The sequence below is a fragment of the Nycticebus coucang genome, chromosome 2, assembly GCF_027406575.1.
Source record: "Nycticebus coucang isolate mNycCou1 chromosome 2, mNycCou1.pri, whole genome shotgun sequence".
NCBI classification, from domain to species: Eukaryota; Metazoa; Chordata; class Mammalia; order Primates; family Lorisidae; genus Nycticebus; species Nycticebus coucang.
In genome coordinates this window covers 85,464,845-85,481,334 of record NC_069781.1, presented here as the reverse complement: position 1 = coordinate 85,481,334, position 16,490 = coordinate 85,464,845, and the positions used below count along the sequence as shown (strand labels likewise).

The following is a 16,490-nucleotide window of genomic DNA, read 5'->3' as shown; positions in this document are numbered from 1 at the left end:
AATGTGGTTAAAAATGCAGATTTTTGATTCTTGCTTTCCTAAAAGTATCTCCTACTGTGAGCAGGACTATGTTGTTAATTTTTCTTAGTGGAGGTAAATTTTTTTTAGAGGAGTTTTAACAGTACCCACAATTTGCTTTTGATTATAGGTTCCATTTATGTTAAATATTTTTCCAGAGCTCCTGCCTATAGGAAACATGATAGCTGTGGGATTTATGTCCCTTTAATCTTTTGATATATTCTGAGAAGGGAACACTTTTGTTCTCATGACAGAGTGGGCTTTTGGCATACAGTTTTGAATCTATTAAACTGTAGCAATGCTCTGTGGGTGTAAACTCTAGGAGCATTTTTTTAGGTGTGTGTGAGTGAGTGAAACTCTCAATCAATCCAAATGGTTATATTCTTTTTATTTCTCTAGAGCTGCCTCATACTGTCTGGGAAAATCTCAGAAATACAAGGATCACATTTGGATTTCAGGGTCAAGTGGGCCTTGCACATAGACTACCAGATGCCCAGACTTGTCATTCTTCCAAAGCATCCAAACTTATCGCCTATCCTCCTTTCTAACAGGTAGTTTTCTCTCCCATTTCACAGAGGCTACAAGAAATGAACTTTAATTTCTTGTCACCTACAGCAATCTGTACTCTCACCTCTTTTTTTTTTTTTTTTTTTTAAATATGGAACACTTCAAGAATTTGTGTGTCATCCTTGCGCAGGGGCCATGCTAATCTTCTCTGTATCATTCCAATTTTAGTATATGTCCTGCCGAAGCAAGCACTCACCTCCTCTTTTTTCCTCTCCACTCTAAAGGTAAGACTTTGCTCTCTGCTCTGTTTAGCTTTTGCTCCTCCCTGCCCCCTGTTGCATCTCCTCCTCAGAAAGATCATTGCTCTTGATTCTTTTTTTTCTTCAAAAAAGTACTCAAGTCTCTCTTATCTTTGAAAATAAATCACTCCAATGATCTTATTCCTGTTTTATCTGCTAACTAGCTCCCATTCCATTCTCAGAAATGGCCTTCTTGAAAGACATGTTATACACACACTGACCATAATAGGAAGGATAATTGTCCCCTAAAGATGCCTGTGCCCTAATCCTCAGGATGGGTGGATGTGGTTATTTTACATTAAGGTTGGCAAAGGAATTAAGTTTGCAAATCAGTTGACCTTAATATAAGTAAATTATACTGTATTATCCCAGTGGACCTGTGTAATCACAGTAAAGTCAGAGACAGAGTGATGCGATATGATAAGGACTCAGCCGCTATTGCTGGTTTTGAAGATGGAAGGGAACCATGAGCCAAGAAATGCAGGCAGCTTCAAGAAGCTGGAGAGGGCAAGAAGATGATTCCCGTAAGCTTCCAGAAAGAAACTTGCCTACACACACTGGGGAGGGAACTCTGCTTTACTCAGCCTACCAGTTCAGATGTTAATCTCATCCAGAAGTGAGCTCACAGACACATCCCTAACACTTGACTAGATATCTGGGCACTCTTTGGCTTAGTCAAGTTGATACATAAAATGAACTATCATGAAAATCAAGGTCATTGACACTTATTTTGTTGCTACATCCAATTAATATTGAGTCTTTATTCTGCTTGTCTCCTCATTAGCAGTTATCTTTCTTGGCCTTATATACTTCTCTATTTCATTTGTAAACATCATTTTTAATTCCATAATACTGTATTCCAGCATAAAAGTCTATGTTAAGCCTTTTTTCTCTTTTCCCCATAAACTTCATGCCTACTGTTTTCTTTGCTTAGAAACATCCTCTCTAACCTCAATCTCTAATCAATAGTCCTTCATCTATGTAATTCTTACCAACTCTTCAATTGTTTGCTGAAGTATAAGCTCCTTGAGACAAATGATTTTGTCTCTTATATTTCTGATACCAGCACTCTCATGAACTCAGTTGTTGAATAAATGGAAAAATATTGGCATGCAAGTTTCATTCTGGGAAGAAATAGAAGGAAAATTAAAAAGCATATAGTGAACCAGATCAGGTAAAGAATAGTATCACAATAATATGGTAGGAAATTCCCTTAATTATTTGGATCAGTAATTTATTTTGGCCTTAAGGATAAGTAGATTATTGAGCATATTCAGAAACATTATTAGAGAGAAAACAGAAGACCCCTGTTTTTTTTAATCTGAAACCAGGGACGTGCAAGAAAAAAGGAAACGCTTCATTCTTTTAACAGCTTTATTGAGATGTAACTTATTTATTATAATATTCATACATCATAGTGTTGCGTTTATTTATTCACAGATACATGAAAGCATCACCACAGTTAATTTTAGATCATTTTTATCACTTTGAAAAGGCATCCTGTTCCCTTTGGCTATCACATTTCATCTTCCATTCCCCCTACCACCCCTAAGCAACAACTTCCTATATCAATAATTTCCCCATTCTGGACATTCATATGAATGACATCATATAAATAGGTGGCTTCTGTGATTGCCTACTTTCACTTAAGCATAAAGTTCTGAAGGTCCATTCATGTTGTAGCATGTATCAATACTTCATTTCTTTTGATGGCCAAATAATACTCTTTTTTATGGATATACTTCACATTTTGTTTATTCATTCATCAGTTGATAAATATTTGGGTTGTTTTTAATCTTTTGCTATTATTAATAATGCTGCTATAAACATTGTATATGCTTTTAATTATATATGTTTTTAATCTTTTGCTATTATTAATAATGCTGCTATAAACATATGTATATGCTTTTTTGTAAATGTGTGTTTTTATTTCTGTTGGGTATTTATCAGGAAGCAGAATATAATGGGTCATATAGCAATCCTGTGTTTAATTGTTTGAGCAACTACAATTGTTTTTAAAGCGATGGCACCATTTTGCATTGCCACCAGCAGTATATGAGAGTTCTTATTTTTCCAACACTAATTCTGATTTTTTCCAATGCTAGTTATTACTTGAATTTTCATTTAGTCATCCTAGAAGGTATGCAGTTATATTTCATTATGGATTTGCATCTCATTTCCTCTATGAGTTATATTTCATTATGGTTTTGCATTTCATTTCCTCTATGAGTTATATTTCATTATGGTTTTGTATCTTATTTCCTCTAGACTGATTAATGATTATTAGTATCTTTTCATGTGCTCATTGGCCATTTGTATGCCTTCCTTGGAGAAATATTTATTTATTTATGTTTTTAAATTTATTTATTTTTATTGTTAAGTCATAGCTATGTATATTAGTGCAATCAAGGGGTACAATGTGCAGTTTTCATATACAATCTGGAATATTCTCATCAAACTGTTCAATGTAGCCTTCATGGCATTTTCTTAGTTAATGTATGTAGGCATTTGTGTTCTGCATTTAGTAAGTTTCGCCTGTACCCATTCTAAGATGCACCATAGATGTGGTCCCACTCATTACCCTCCCTCCACCAAAACCCCCCTCCTACCTCCCCCCTTCCTTGGCCCTTTCCCCATAGTCTTGTGCTATAGTTGGATTATAGCCATCATGTGAAAGCTATAATTTAGCTTCATAGTAGAGCTGAGTACATTGGATACTTTTTCTTCCACTCCTGAGATACTTTGCTAAGAAGAATATGTTCCAGCTCCATCCATGTAAACATGAAAGAGGTAAAGTCTCCATCTTTCTTTAAGGCTGCATAATATTCCATGGTATACATATACCACAATTTGCTAGTCTATTCGTGGGTTGATGGACACTTGGGCTTCTTACATGACTTAGCGATTATGAATTGGGCTGCAATAAACATTCTGGTACAGATGTCTTTGTTATATTGTGAGTTTTGGTCTTCTGGGTATAAACCTAATAAAGGAATTATAGTATCAAATGGCAGGTCTATTTTTAGGTCTCTAAGTATTCTCCAAACATCCTTCCATAAGGAATGTATTAGTGTGCATTCCCACAAGTAGTGTAGAAGTGTGCCCTTTTCTCCACATCCATGCCAACATATCTGGTTTTGGGATTTTGTTATGTGGGCTACTCTTACTGGGGTTAGGTGATATCTCAAAGTAGTTTTGATTTGCATTTCTCTGATGATTAAGGATGATGAGCTTTTTTCATGTGTTTGTAGATCGTGCATCTGTCTTCTTTAGAGAAGTTTCTCTTCAAGTTCATTTCCTACCCTGAGATGGGATCACGTGTTCTTTTCTTGCTAATTCGTTTGAGTTCTCTGTGGATTCTTGTTATTAGACCTTTATCGGAGTTAAAACCTACAAATATTTTCTCCCATTCTGAGGGCTGTCTGCTTGCTTTACTTACTATGTTCTTGGCTGTGCAGAAGCTTTTTAGTTTGATCAGGTCCCAGTAGTGTATTTTTGATACTGCTTCAATTGCCTGGGGAGTCCTCCTCATAAAATATTCACCCAGGCCAATTCCTTCAAGCGTTTTCCCTGCACTTTCTTCAAGTACTTTTACAGTTTCATGTCTTAAGTTTAAATCTTTTATCAAGTGAAGTCTATATTACTTAATGGTGAAAGGTGTGGGTCCAGTTTCAATCTTCTACAGGTTGCCAGCCAGTTCACCCAGCACCATTTGTTAAATAGGGAATCTTTTCCCCACTGAATGTTTTTAATTGGCTTGTCAAAGATCAAATAACAGTAAGTAGCTGGGTTAATCTCTTGGTTCTCTATTCTGTTCCAGACATCTACTTCTCTGCTTTTGTGCCAGTACCATGCTGTTTTGAACACTATCGATTTGTAGTACAGTCTCAGGTCTGGTAGCGTGATTCCTCCTGCTTTGTTTTTATTGCTCAGTAATGTTTTGGCTATTCGAGGTTTTTTCTGATTCCATGTATAATGAAGTTTTATTTTTTTGAGATCTTTAAAATATGACAATCGAGCTTTAATAGGAATTGCATTAAAATTATATATTGCTTTGGGTAGTATGGACATTTTAAAAATTTTGATTCTTCCCAGCCATGAGCATGGTATGTTTTTCCATCTGTTAACATCTTCAGCTATTTCCTTTCTTAAAGTTTCATAGTTCTCTTTGTAGAGGTCTTTCACATCCTTTGTTAGGTATACTCCCAAATATTTCATCTTCCTTGGCACTACTGTGAAAGGAATAGAGTCCATGACTGTTTTTTCAGCTTTGTTATTGTTGGTATATATAAAGGCTACAGATTCATGGGTGTTGATTTTGTAGCCTGAGACATTGCTGTATTCCTTGATCACTTCTAAAAGTTTTGTAGTAGAATCCCTAGTGTTTTCCAGATATACGATCATATCATCTGCGAAGAGTGAAAGTTTGATCTCTTCTGACCCTATGTGGATACCCTTGATCGCCTTTTCTTCCCTGATTGCAATGGCTAAAACTTCCATTACAACGTTAAAGAGCAATGGAGACATTGCTTGCCTAGTTCCTGATGTAAGTGGAAATGATTTGAATTTAACTCCATTCAATATGATATTGGCTGTGGGTTTGCTATAGATGGCCTCTATTAGTTTAAGAAATGTCCCTTCTATATCAATTTTCTTAAGTGTTCTGATCACGAAGGGATGCTGGATATTATCAAAAGCTTTTTCTGCATCAATTGAAAGAATCATATGGTCCTTATTTTTTAGTTTGTTTATGTGCTGAATTACATTTATAGATTTACGTATTTTGAACCAGCCTTGAGACCATGGGAAAAATCCCACTTGGTCGTGGTGTATAGTTTTTTTGATGTGTTGTTGGTTTCTGTTTGTTAGGATCTTATTGAGTATTTTAGCTTCAATATTCACTAGTGATATTGGTCTATAATTTTCTTTTCTTGTTGGGTCTTTCCCTGGCTTGGGGATCAAGGTGATGCTTCATAGAATGTGTTCGGTAATATTCCTTCTTTTTCTGTATTTTGGAAAAGGTTTAGTAGTATAGGTATTAGTTCTTCTTTAAAGGTTTGGTGGAATTCTGACATAAAGCCATCTGGTCCTGGGCTTTTCTTTTTAGGGTGATTTTGTATAGTTGATGCCATTTCAGAACTTGATATAGGCCTGTTCAACATTTCCACTTCGTTGTGGCTAAGTCTTGGTAGGTGGCGTACTTCCAGGATTGGTCAATTTCTTTCAGATTTTCATATTTGTGAGAGTAGAGTTTCTTGTAGTATTCGTTAAGGATTTTTTTAATTTCTGAGGGGCCTGTTGTTATTTCATCTTTACCATTTTTGATTGATAAAATTAGAGATTTTACTCTTTTTTTCCTGGTTAGGTTGGCCAAAGGTTTATCTATTTTATTGATCTTTTCAAAAAACCAACTTTTGGATTTGTTGATCTATTGTATAATTCTTTTGTTTTCAGTTTCATTTAATTCTGCTCTGATTTTGGATATTTCTTTTCTTCTGCTGGGTTTGGGGGTGGAGTGTTCTTCCTTCTCCAGTTGTTTGAGATTTCCCATTAAGTTATTAACTTCCTCTCTTTCTATTTTCTTGAGGAAGGCTTGCAGTGCTATAAATTTCCCTCTTAGGACTTCCTTTGCAGTATCCCAGAGGTTCGGGTAATTCGTGTCTTGATTGCTGTTTTGTTCCAAAAATTTGGTGATTTCCTTCTTAATCTCATCTATAACCCGTCTATCCTTCAGCATAAGGTTGTTTAGCTTCCATGTTTTTGTATGGGTATGTAGGTTCCTGTTGTTATTGAGTTCAACTTTTATTCTATGATGGTCTGAGAAGATGCAAGGAATAATTTCTATTTTTTTAAATTTGCTGAGGTTGGATTTGTGGGCTAGGATGTGGTCAATTTTGGAGTATGTTCTGTGGGCTGATGAGAAGACTTTGTATTCAGTTTTGTTTGGGATGAAATGTTCTGTAGATGTCTGTTAAGTCCAGATGTTGAATAGTTGAGTTTAAATCTACGATTTCTTTGCTTAGCTTCTTTTTGGAGGATCTATCCAGCACTGCTAAAGGGGTGTTAAAATCTCCAGCTACTATGGAAGTGGAGGAAATTGATTTGCTCATGTCTGTTAGAGTTTCTCTTATAAATTGAGGTGTTTGTGGTTGGGTGCATAAATATTAATAATAGAGATCTCATCATATTGAGTATTACCTTTAACAAATATGAAGTGTCCATCCTTATCCTTAATTATTTTGGTTGGTTGAAAGCCTATTGCGTCTGTGAACAGGATTGCAACACCTGCTTTTTTCTGCTTTCCATTTGCCTTGAATATAGATGACCATCCCTTCACTTTGAGTCTATATTTGTCTTTTAATGTAAGATGCAATTCTTGTATGCAGCAGATATCTGGCTTGAGTTTTTGTATCCAGTCTGCCAACCTGTGCCTCTTTAGAGGACAGTTTAAACCATTCACATTAATTGAGAATATTGATAAGCCTTTCGAGAGTCCTGTGGACATTTTTCTTGCTTTTGCGACTGTGGAAGTTGGAATTTGATCAAAATTTTCTGGGTGAGTTTACTTTTGTGGTGGAGGATTATGCTGGTGTTTATGGAGGATAGGTCTGAGAATATCCTGGAGAGCTGGTTTAGTTATGGCAAATTTCTTCAACATGTGAATGTCATTGAAGTATTTAATTTCTCCATCATAAATGAAACTCAGTTTAGCTGGGTATAGGATCCTGGGTTGAAAGTTATTTTGTTTTAGGAGATTAAAAGTTGATGACCATCCTCTTCTAGTTTGAAAGGTTTCAGCAGAGAGATCTGCAGTTATTCTAATATTTTTCCCCTTGCATGTAATGGTTTTCTTTCGTCTGGCAGCTTTCAGAATTTTCTCCTTAATATTGACTTTAGTGAAATTGATTATGATGTGTCTGGGGGATGTCTTATTTGGGTTGAGTCATGCTGGAGTTCTGAAACTGTCTGCTATCTGAATTTCAGAATCTCTTGGCATGTCTGGAAAGTTCTCTTTCATAATCTCATGGAGAAGCGACTCTGTGCCTTTTGAAGCCACTTCATCGCTTTCAGGGATCCCTATAAGATGAATATTGGTTTTCTTTGAATTATTCCAGAGCTCTCTGAGAGAGTGTTCTGTTTTTGCCCTCCATTTCTCATTGTCTTTGTGAGTTTGGGAGCGTTTGAAAACTTTGTCTTCAATGTCAGAAATCCTTTCTTCTGCTTGCTCCATTCTGTTACTGAGGAATTCTACTGTGTTTCTCAGATCTTTGAGGGATGCAACTTCTTGTCTCAATGTGTCAAAATCTTTTGTCATTTCGTCTTTGAATTTGTTGAATTCTTGAGATATCTTTTGGTTACTGCTTGGAGTTCTAGTTCAATCTTATTTGCTATCCAGATTCTGAATTCGATTTCTGACATCTCAGCTATTTGTTTGTGCATGGGATCTTGTGCTGTGTCTGCCCCATTGATCCTTGGGGGAGTTTATCTACTCTGATTATTCATATTGCCAGAGTTTTTCTGTTGATTTCGCCTCATGATTGTTTTTCATTGTTGCTTCTGGCCGTCCTCAGAGTTGGGGAGGTGTCTCTCCAAGATTAGACCCCAGTGGGATCACTCTATTGTTGCTTGATCTTTGTGGGGACTGACCCTGTGTAGTTCCTCTGGGGCTGCTCCAGCTATTGAGTTCTGGTTGAAGCAGCTCTGGCATGTGACACACCTGAATCCGGCAATAGGGTAGGAGGTGGTGTGCATGGTTCTGGGAGTGCCTGGCACCCAGTGACTTTGTCACAGAGAGCCCAAGGCTCCAGCAGTCTCTGGCCAGGAGAAGGGCTCTGTGTAGAGGCAGGGAGGGCTCCACAGGGCACGTGGTGACCAGTATTCCTGGCCAGATGAGTGGGCTAGTGTGGGGACTGGGAGGACACAGGAGGAAGTATGCAGGGTTGCATGGCTCCCGCAGTTCCTGGTCAGGGCATGTGGAGGCCCAGTTGGTGTGGGGTCATGGCACAGATCTTATGGAGGTCTGGGCAGTGCCAAGCCCAGGAATTTGTGGTTGCTATGAGCTGTGACACCACAGCACTCTACCCAGGGCAACAGCCCGAGCCTCCAGTGTGCCAAAACCGTCTCACTCTTCCCCTAACGGTTAAGGCTGTAAGGCAGCTCAGTCCCTGCCTTTAGGCTGCTCAGTCGCTATGCTACTAGGTCCCGCCCAATCCTTGCTCTGACACCCTGTGGGCAGAGCTTGCTGGGGCAGTTCTCTTACACAATGGCTCCCTGCAGCCCAGCTCAGTGGCTCTGTGTAGGGCCCCAGACAATGCCCCAAGTTCTCCACATTCCTGCTCAAGTTCTCCCCAAGGCAGTTCAACTGAGTGCCAAGTCCAAAAGCACCAAAACAGTTCACAGGTAAGGCCTTTCCAGTTTGCAGTCTCACTGCTGCTTGTACTTACAGTTGCCGGTGTGATTAGGTTGATCGAACACATGCAACCACTTGCCAGTTTCCCACTGTTTTTGTCCTCCTCTTGGGGTCCAAAAGTCCCTTGATGACTCCCTGCATCCACAAGGGGATAATTATAGGCAGATCCCACCAGCCAGAGATGTCTGGAGTCTTATCTCCCCAGACTCACCATGCCCAGTTGCAGGGAAGCTGTTACTCAGCCGCCATCTTTAATCCAATCCCTGGAGAAATATTTATTCAGATCTTTTTCCTATTTGTAAATTGGTTTATTTTTGGTTTTGAGTTATAAGTGTTCTTCGGATATTCTGAATATAAGTCCCTTATTAGTTATATGATCTGCAAATATATTTTTCCCATTCTGTGAATTGTTTTTTTCACTTTCTTACTGGTGTCTTTGAAGCACAGAAGTTTTAAATTTCAAGTGCCATTTATCTAGTTTTTCTTTTGTTGCTCATGCTTTTAGTGTGATATCTGAGAACACTTCATTGAATCCAAGGTCATGAAGATTTATTCCTATATTTTCTTCTAAGAATGTTGTAGTTTTAACTCTTATGTTTAGGTCTTTGATCCATTTTGAGTTAATTTTAGTAACTGCTGTAAGTTAAAATTCAGCATTTTGCATATGGATATTCAATTATTTCAGAACCACTTGTCGAAAAGATTATTTATAGATATAAGGGTTTATTTCTGAACTCTCTATTCTGTTACACTGGTTTATAATGTCAATCCTTTTGAAAAGTACCAACCCATTGTGATTGTCATTACTCCGTACTAAATTTTGAAACTTGGAAGTATGAGCCCTCCTACTTTATTTTTCCTTTTCATTGTTGTTTTTGTATTTCAGTTCTCTTAGAATTTCATGTAAAGTTTTGATCAGCTTGCAAATTACTATGAAGATGTCAGCTGGAATTCTGATGGGGATTGCATTGAATTTATAGATAACTGGGGAGCATTGACATCCTAATTCTGTTAAATTTTCCAATCTATGTATATTGGATGTTTCTCTATTTATTTAGATCTTCTTTATTTTTTTCTATAGTATTTTGTAGTACTTTATTGTCAATGATATTTTCACTGCACTTTTATGTTGTTTACTATGTTTAGAAATATAATTAATTTTTGTATTTTCATCTCGAATCCTGAAATACACTAAATTCCTTTTTAGTTCCCTTTTTGTGGATCCTTAATATTATATATAGGATCGTTGTGATCTGTGACATTTTTACTTCTTTATTTCCAACCCTGATATCTTTTATCTCTTTTTCTTGCTTGATTACCCTGCCTAGAACTCCTAATATTATATTGAGTAAAAGTTATGAGAGTGAACACTTGTATCTTAATCTTATAGAAAAGCATTCAGTCTTTCACCATTATTAAAATAATTTTAACTGTGAGCTTTTTGTATATATTGTTTATCATGTAGAGGAAGTTCTCGTATACTTTTAGTTTGCTGAGTGGTCTTGTCATGAGATGGTATTGGATTCTTTAATCAAATGCTTTTCTTTGTCTCTAGAGAGGATCACTGATTTTTATTTTCTATTCTATTAGTATGATGCATTAATTTATTTTTGGATATTAATCAACCTTGCACTGATAGAATAAATCTCATCTGATAACAGTTTATAATTCTAATTATGTGCTATTGAATTTAATTTGCTAATATTTAATTGATAATTTTTTTCATTCATATTTTAAGAACTTTTGATGTGTACTTTTTGGTTTTCATAATATCTTTGTTTGGTTTGGGTACCAGGGTAAAACTGGCCTTATAAAATGGATTGGGAAGTGATTTCTCCTCTCTATACTTTTTGAAGAGTTTGTGAGGAATTAGTATTAATTCTTTTAAAAACTTTTTTTTTTTAATTCACCAATAAAGCCATCTGGGCCTGGGATTTTCTTTGTGGGCTATTTTTGATTACTAATTTAGTCTCTTCAGTTGTTATAACTCAATTCATATTGTCTATCTCTTCTTTAGTTTTAGTAATTTGAGTCTTTCTAAGAATTTATCCATTTTACCTAAGTTATCTAATTAGTTGGCATAAAATTATTCATACCTTTCTTTATAATTCTTTTTATTTCTGTAATGTCAGTTGTAATGTTCCCTCTTTTTATTTCTGTAATGTCTGTTGTAATGTTTCACCATTCTCTTGACTGTGATGTCTTGCGTCATGTTATGATACAGCAAGAAGGCCATCATCAGGAGTGGCGCCTTCATCTTGGATTTTCCAGCTTCCAGAACCGTGAGTCATATAATTTTTGTTCTTTATAAATTAATCAGTCTTAGGTATTCTGTGATAAAAGTATAATGTGGAGTAAGAGATCTTCTAAGTAACATTTAGCAATGTCTGAGGATGGTTTTGATCATTACACTTGAAAGAGTTATTAGCATCTAGTGCATAGAGACCAGTGATGTTCCTAAATATCCTATAAGTCATAGGGAAGACCTCCAAAACATAGCATTATCTGGTTCCAAATTTCAATAGCACCAATGACAAGAAACCCCAACCTGTAGGTGGGCAACCCAGTGGTTACAGAATAAGGCCTAAGAGGAAACATAGGTAGTACTAATAAAATCATGGGCAGCCTGGATAAAGGGAAGTTAACCTTAGTCTCAATTCATGAATGTCTTAAATAAGGATGTATCTGTCTGACCTAGAAAAAGTAAGTGGAAAAAAATATAAATTCTCAGTGGGTTTGACCTTATAATCATATTTTTAAAATAGCCCTGAGTACAAAATAAAAATTCCAGGTTTCCATTTTTCCACAAGATGTTATAATAATAGTAAGAACACTGGAAAAAAAGGAAAGCACAAATTTAGATTTTCATAATAAAAATATGTAAAAGTTTATAAGCAAAAATTAAAAATTAACATGTATATTAGAAAATATAAAAGTTATTTTCTTAGAGAGAAGAATTTTTAGCTCAAATCAGGGGATTCAATGATAAAGAAAAAGATATGTGTTTTGGTAACCCAGAGAGTAGAGCTTTTACAGTTCAAAAGACAAATGAGCAGCTACCCATAGCAAACACAATGGGGAAGATATTGAGAAAGAAAACTTCTACCAAGTTATCCTGCCAATCACACTTCCTGAAAATAACCACATGTTAATGTTTTGTGTTCTTTCAGAAAAAAAAAAAAATGGACAGTGTAGAACACTGGTAAATTTTTTGAAGTTAAAGGTACTATGGAGATGGGTTTGTGTGAGTTCGAGGAAAGATATTTCCATTTCTGTTTAATAAGAGAATCATTGCCAAGGATAATTTAGATGGCATTTTTTACTTTTTATTGTGCTACAGTGAAAGTAGCATAATAAATTCCTGCCTATCTCACTATTTTCATCAGCTACATTCCCCCAAACAGAATGTTTGTTCTAAGCAAGTATAGCATTAGGATGTCATTAGGAGTTTGATAATTCTGGTGTCTCTCAGTTTACAATAAGGCCATCATCAGATGTGGCTCCTTTTTTTTTTTGGCTGGGGCTGGGTTTGAACCCACCACCTCCGGCATATGGGACAGGCGCCCTACTTCTTGAGTCACAGGTGCCGCCCAGTGGCTCCTTAATCTTAGATTTTCCAGCCCCAAGAACCATGAGTCATTTAATTTCTGTTCTCTATAAATTAATGAGCCTTAGGTATTCTGTTATAATCATATAACAGAAATCTGATTCACTCTTCCATCTATCCTGAGAAGGACATAAACATAATTGCAGGAAAAGGACAATTGCCATTTCTAAACTGCATGTCTGGTGCATTCATCTTAATCAAACTTCAAACTTAGCTAAGTCTTTTAGGAGCTTGAATGTTTTCACAAGCTCCTTAGAGAATCTTTCAAGCGATGGAGACTTAGAGTTACACTTTGTGAAGCTGAATAGTCAGTGGGCATGTAGATGATAAGAACTTAACAAACCATTAGCGCGCAGCTACTTTGTTCCTTGGAGAATAACTTCTTGTAAAAATGGACCTCATGCTTTCTGGGCTACATCTTACTGCAGAACACCTCAGGAGCAGGCATCATTGGCAAGATTTCCAGTAGAATACACCATTCCCAGAACTTTTCAAATAGCCTTCCCTCAGTCTTACATGTGATAAAGAGCCATGAATTTTATGGGATTCTTTTTTATGATAGACCACTAATCACTCAATCCAAGATAAATTTAAATACTAACTAATCTACTTTAAATAGGGGTAAAGCTTCAATGTAGGACAAAAGTATTCATTAGAATTCATTATATCAATTTGTAATTTGAATGATGCCTCTTCTAAATAAAGTACTGCAGTTACTAGTGATTGTAACTGGGACTTAAACATCCTATTACCAATTAATGAGAAGAGTGATAAAATCTATAATAACTGAGGTAATAACGACCCCTCCATCTCCTTTATATTCTTTAAATATCTGGAAGTTATTATTTTTAAAGGTAATATTGCCAAAATAGAATAATCACCTTGGACAAAGGGAAAAAAAGAATGCACAAACTCAAGTTTCTTATGTCAAGGATAATTTGATGTGCATGAAAAATGGAATACGTATTGCAGATTTCCTTGTTTTGATGTATGCTTTATTCATGTTGGACTCAATGTTGTCAAATTATTCTACAAATTCCACATAGAAATCAGATCAGATAATCATCTATCACTGTCTTAAATGTTTTCCATATCTGGAATGAAAACATCTAATATCACTGAGCTACAGCTGAGTAATCACTCCCAAACCTGAGATATTTTATTCCAAGTAATTGCCGCTATAGTTATATGGTTTAATTTTTGGTTTTAATGCTTAAGCTGTGGAATGAGAGTAAATTAGACATTCCTCTCTCTCCCACTTAAAAAATAAAAACTTCTGTAAGTAAGCAGAACTGTATGAAGAATGTGAAATGTTCTGGGTCAGGGCCTACAAATTTTTTCACCAACTTAAAATACTAACTCACAGCTCAAATGCATCAAATTGTCCTTAAACTTTAATTGAATATTTGTATTGGATGTCATAAATTTTGATATTGAGTATTTTTATTCTGTTTAATTTTATGGCTTTTTATAAGGCAACTTTGTTATCAAGATTGATAGTGTATAAAAGAGAATTCTTGCACAGCACTTGAAGTGCGCTAGGTAGGCACTGTGCCGGTGTTCTATGCAAATTAACTCATTGAATCCCTACAACAGACTTACGGCACAAGTACTATTAGAAATATCATTTCATATGTGATGAACATGAGGCTCAGAGAGGTGAACCAACTTTCCCAGGGCCACACAGAAGATCCCTAAGGGTGCAGGGATTCAAACCTGGGTAACGCATCTCAGAGTCCACTCCACTGGAAGTGCTGCCTTTTTGAGTGCTCTGTGTCTCGGCAGTTGTGTCCTCCAAATGATACACTCTTTACATATTTTGGTATTTTCTTCTTGTTTCCATAACAGAATAATATCCTAGTCCCTCTTCTTCTGCTCATGATTAATTATTTTAAATTCTGCATCTTGAAAGAAACCCAATCCATTCTCATGACTCTATAACTGTTCCTATGAAAGATTCTGCCAGGCACTGTGGCTCAAGCTGTAATCCTCGCACTCTGAGAGGACAAGATGGGAGCATCACTTGAGCTCAGGAATTTGAGAATAGCCTGAGCAAGAGAGAGACTCTGCCTTTATTAAAAAAAGACAGAAAAACTAGCCAGGTGTTATGGTCAACACCTGTAGTTCCAGCGACTCCAGAGGCTGAGGCAAGAGGATAGCTTGAGCCCAACAGATTGAGGTTGCTGTGAGCTATGATGATACCAGGATGCTCAAACTAGGGCATCAGAGCAAAAAAAGTGAAAAAGAAAGAAAAGAAAAAAAGGAAAATTTCAACACTGCAAGCAATTTTCAGAAAATTTCTTTGATTCTTCTACTTATTATTTTATTTCTTCACTTTCTTTTTTCCACTAGTTAGTTCTTGAATTCCTAGCATGTTAACATGATGCTCAGCTCATATACTTGGTGATAAATTTTGACTTTTCTGATTTTAACTCTGAGTCCCTCATATACTAAAGCTTGTTTATTTTCTACCTTCATTTTTTTGCTCCTGGTCTTATGTCTCTTTTTTTCTTTGTATCTTCCTCAGTTTATATTATGCATGTGTTAATGAGGATTGAATAGTTTATGAAGAGGCAATGGAAACACTCTGAAATTTCAATACCTTAACACAACATCCCCAACCCATCTAGGCTGCTACCAGGAGCAACTGGTGTCTAAGGTCTGCAGAGAAAGAGATGATGGTGAAACCATGCTGATTCTTAACTGTCTTATCCAAAGGTGAAATATGTTCTGGCTAAAACTAGGTTATTGATTCAACTTAAGTGTGAGAGGGTGAGCAGGAAACCTAGGGAACCACATGAATTATCTGGTGAGTATTGCTGATTTTTCCCACAAAGTGGGACATTAACACATTTATATATATAAATTATAAAAACTGTCTTTTATTTTATTATGTAAATGAATTTCTGATCTCCTTAAAATATTTTCTCTTTTTACTATTGATGTTATAGTGAAGGTGACCCAATATTATTGAAACAAAATTTATAAGAGGCAGGTTTGCTGGCCACTCCAAGTGAGTTCCTAGAACTCTTTTCATGTCTCCTGTCTTTCTCCAGTCAGCCTATACTTGTATATAAGATGATTTGTATCTTTCCCTATTGGGAAATGAGTTTGTTCAACTGTGTATTATAATTTTTGGGTGAGTGTATGTACGCTTAGTTAGTGCTTATAGGAGTATTCTTTTATTTGTCCTTTTGCCTGTTTTTCTTCATCTCACAAAATTAAATGTTAAAAATCCTTTGTTTCCCCTATGGAACTAGACATTTTAAAGTAGATATCAAGGATTATATAATTTATTGTGTTTCCTTTCTTTTCAATAGATTGACCAAGAATTGTACAACTAGATTTATAACTCACATTTAGTAATTGTATAGATCACTATGACTGGAGTATTTGCATTTTAACTTCAAAACTATTTAGAATCATTTATTTTGATCTTTTGAACCCATACCTGAGAATTACTTTCTTTCTTTATTATTATTATTATTATTATTATTATTTTTGGCCGGGGCTGGTTTTGAACCTGCCACCTCCAGTATATGGGGCCGATGCACTACCCCTTTGAGCCACAGGCACTGCCCCTGAGAATTACTTGTAATATGTGTATATGTGTATATTACAGTTTATGTATTGCAAAAGTTTAAATAAA

General features: G+C 36.0%; 1 non-coding gene across 1 annotated transcript; it reads right to left on the bottom strand.

Annotated features, from left to right (window-relative positions):
* Positions 1-670: 670 nt before the first annotated feature.
* On the bottom strand, positions 671-775 carry LOC128580005 (U6 spliceosomal RNA). Its single transcript, XR_008378370.1, has one exon. It is a non-coding gene; the product is annotated as a U6 spliceosomal RNA (small nuclear RNA).
* Positions 776-16,490: the final 15,715 nt, after the last annotated feature.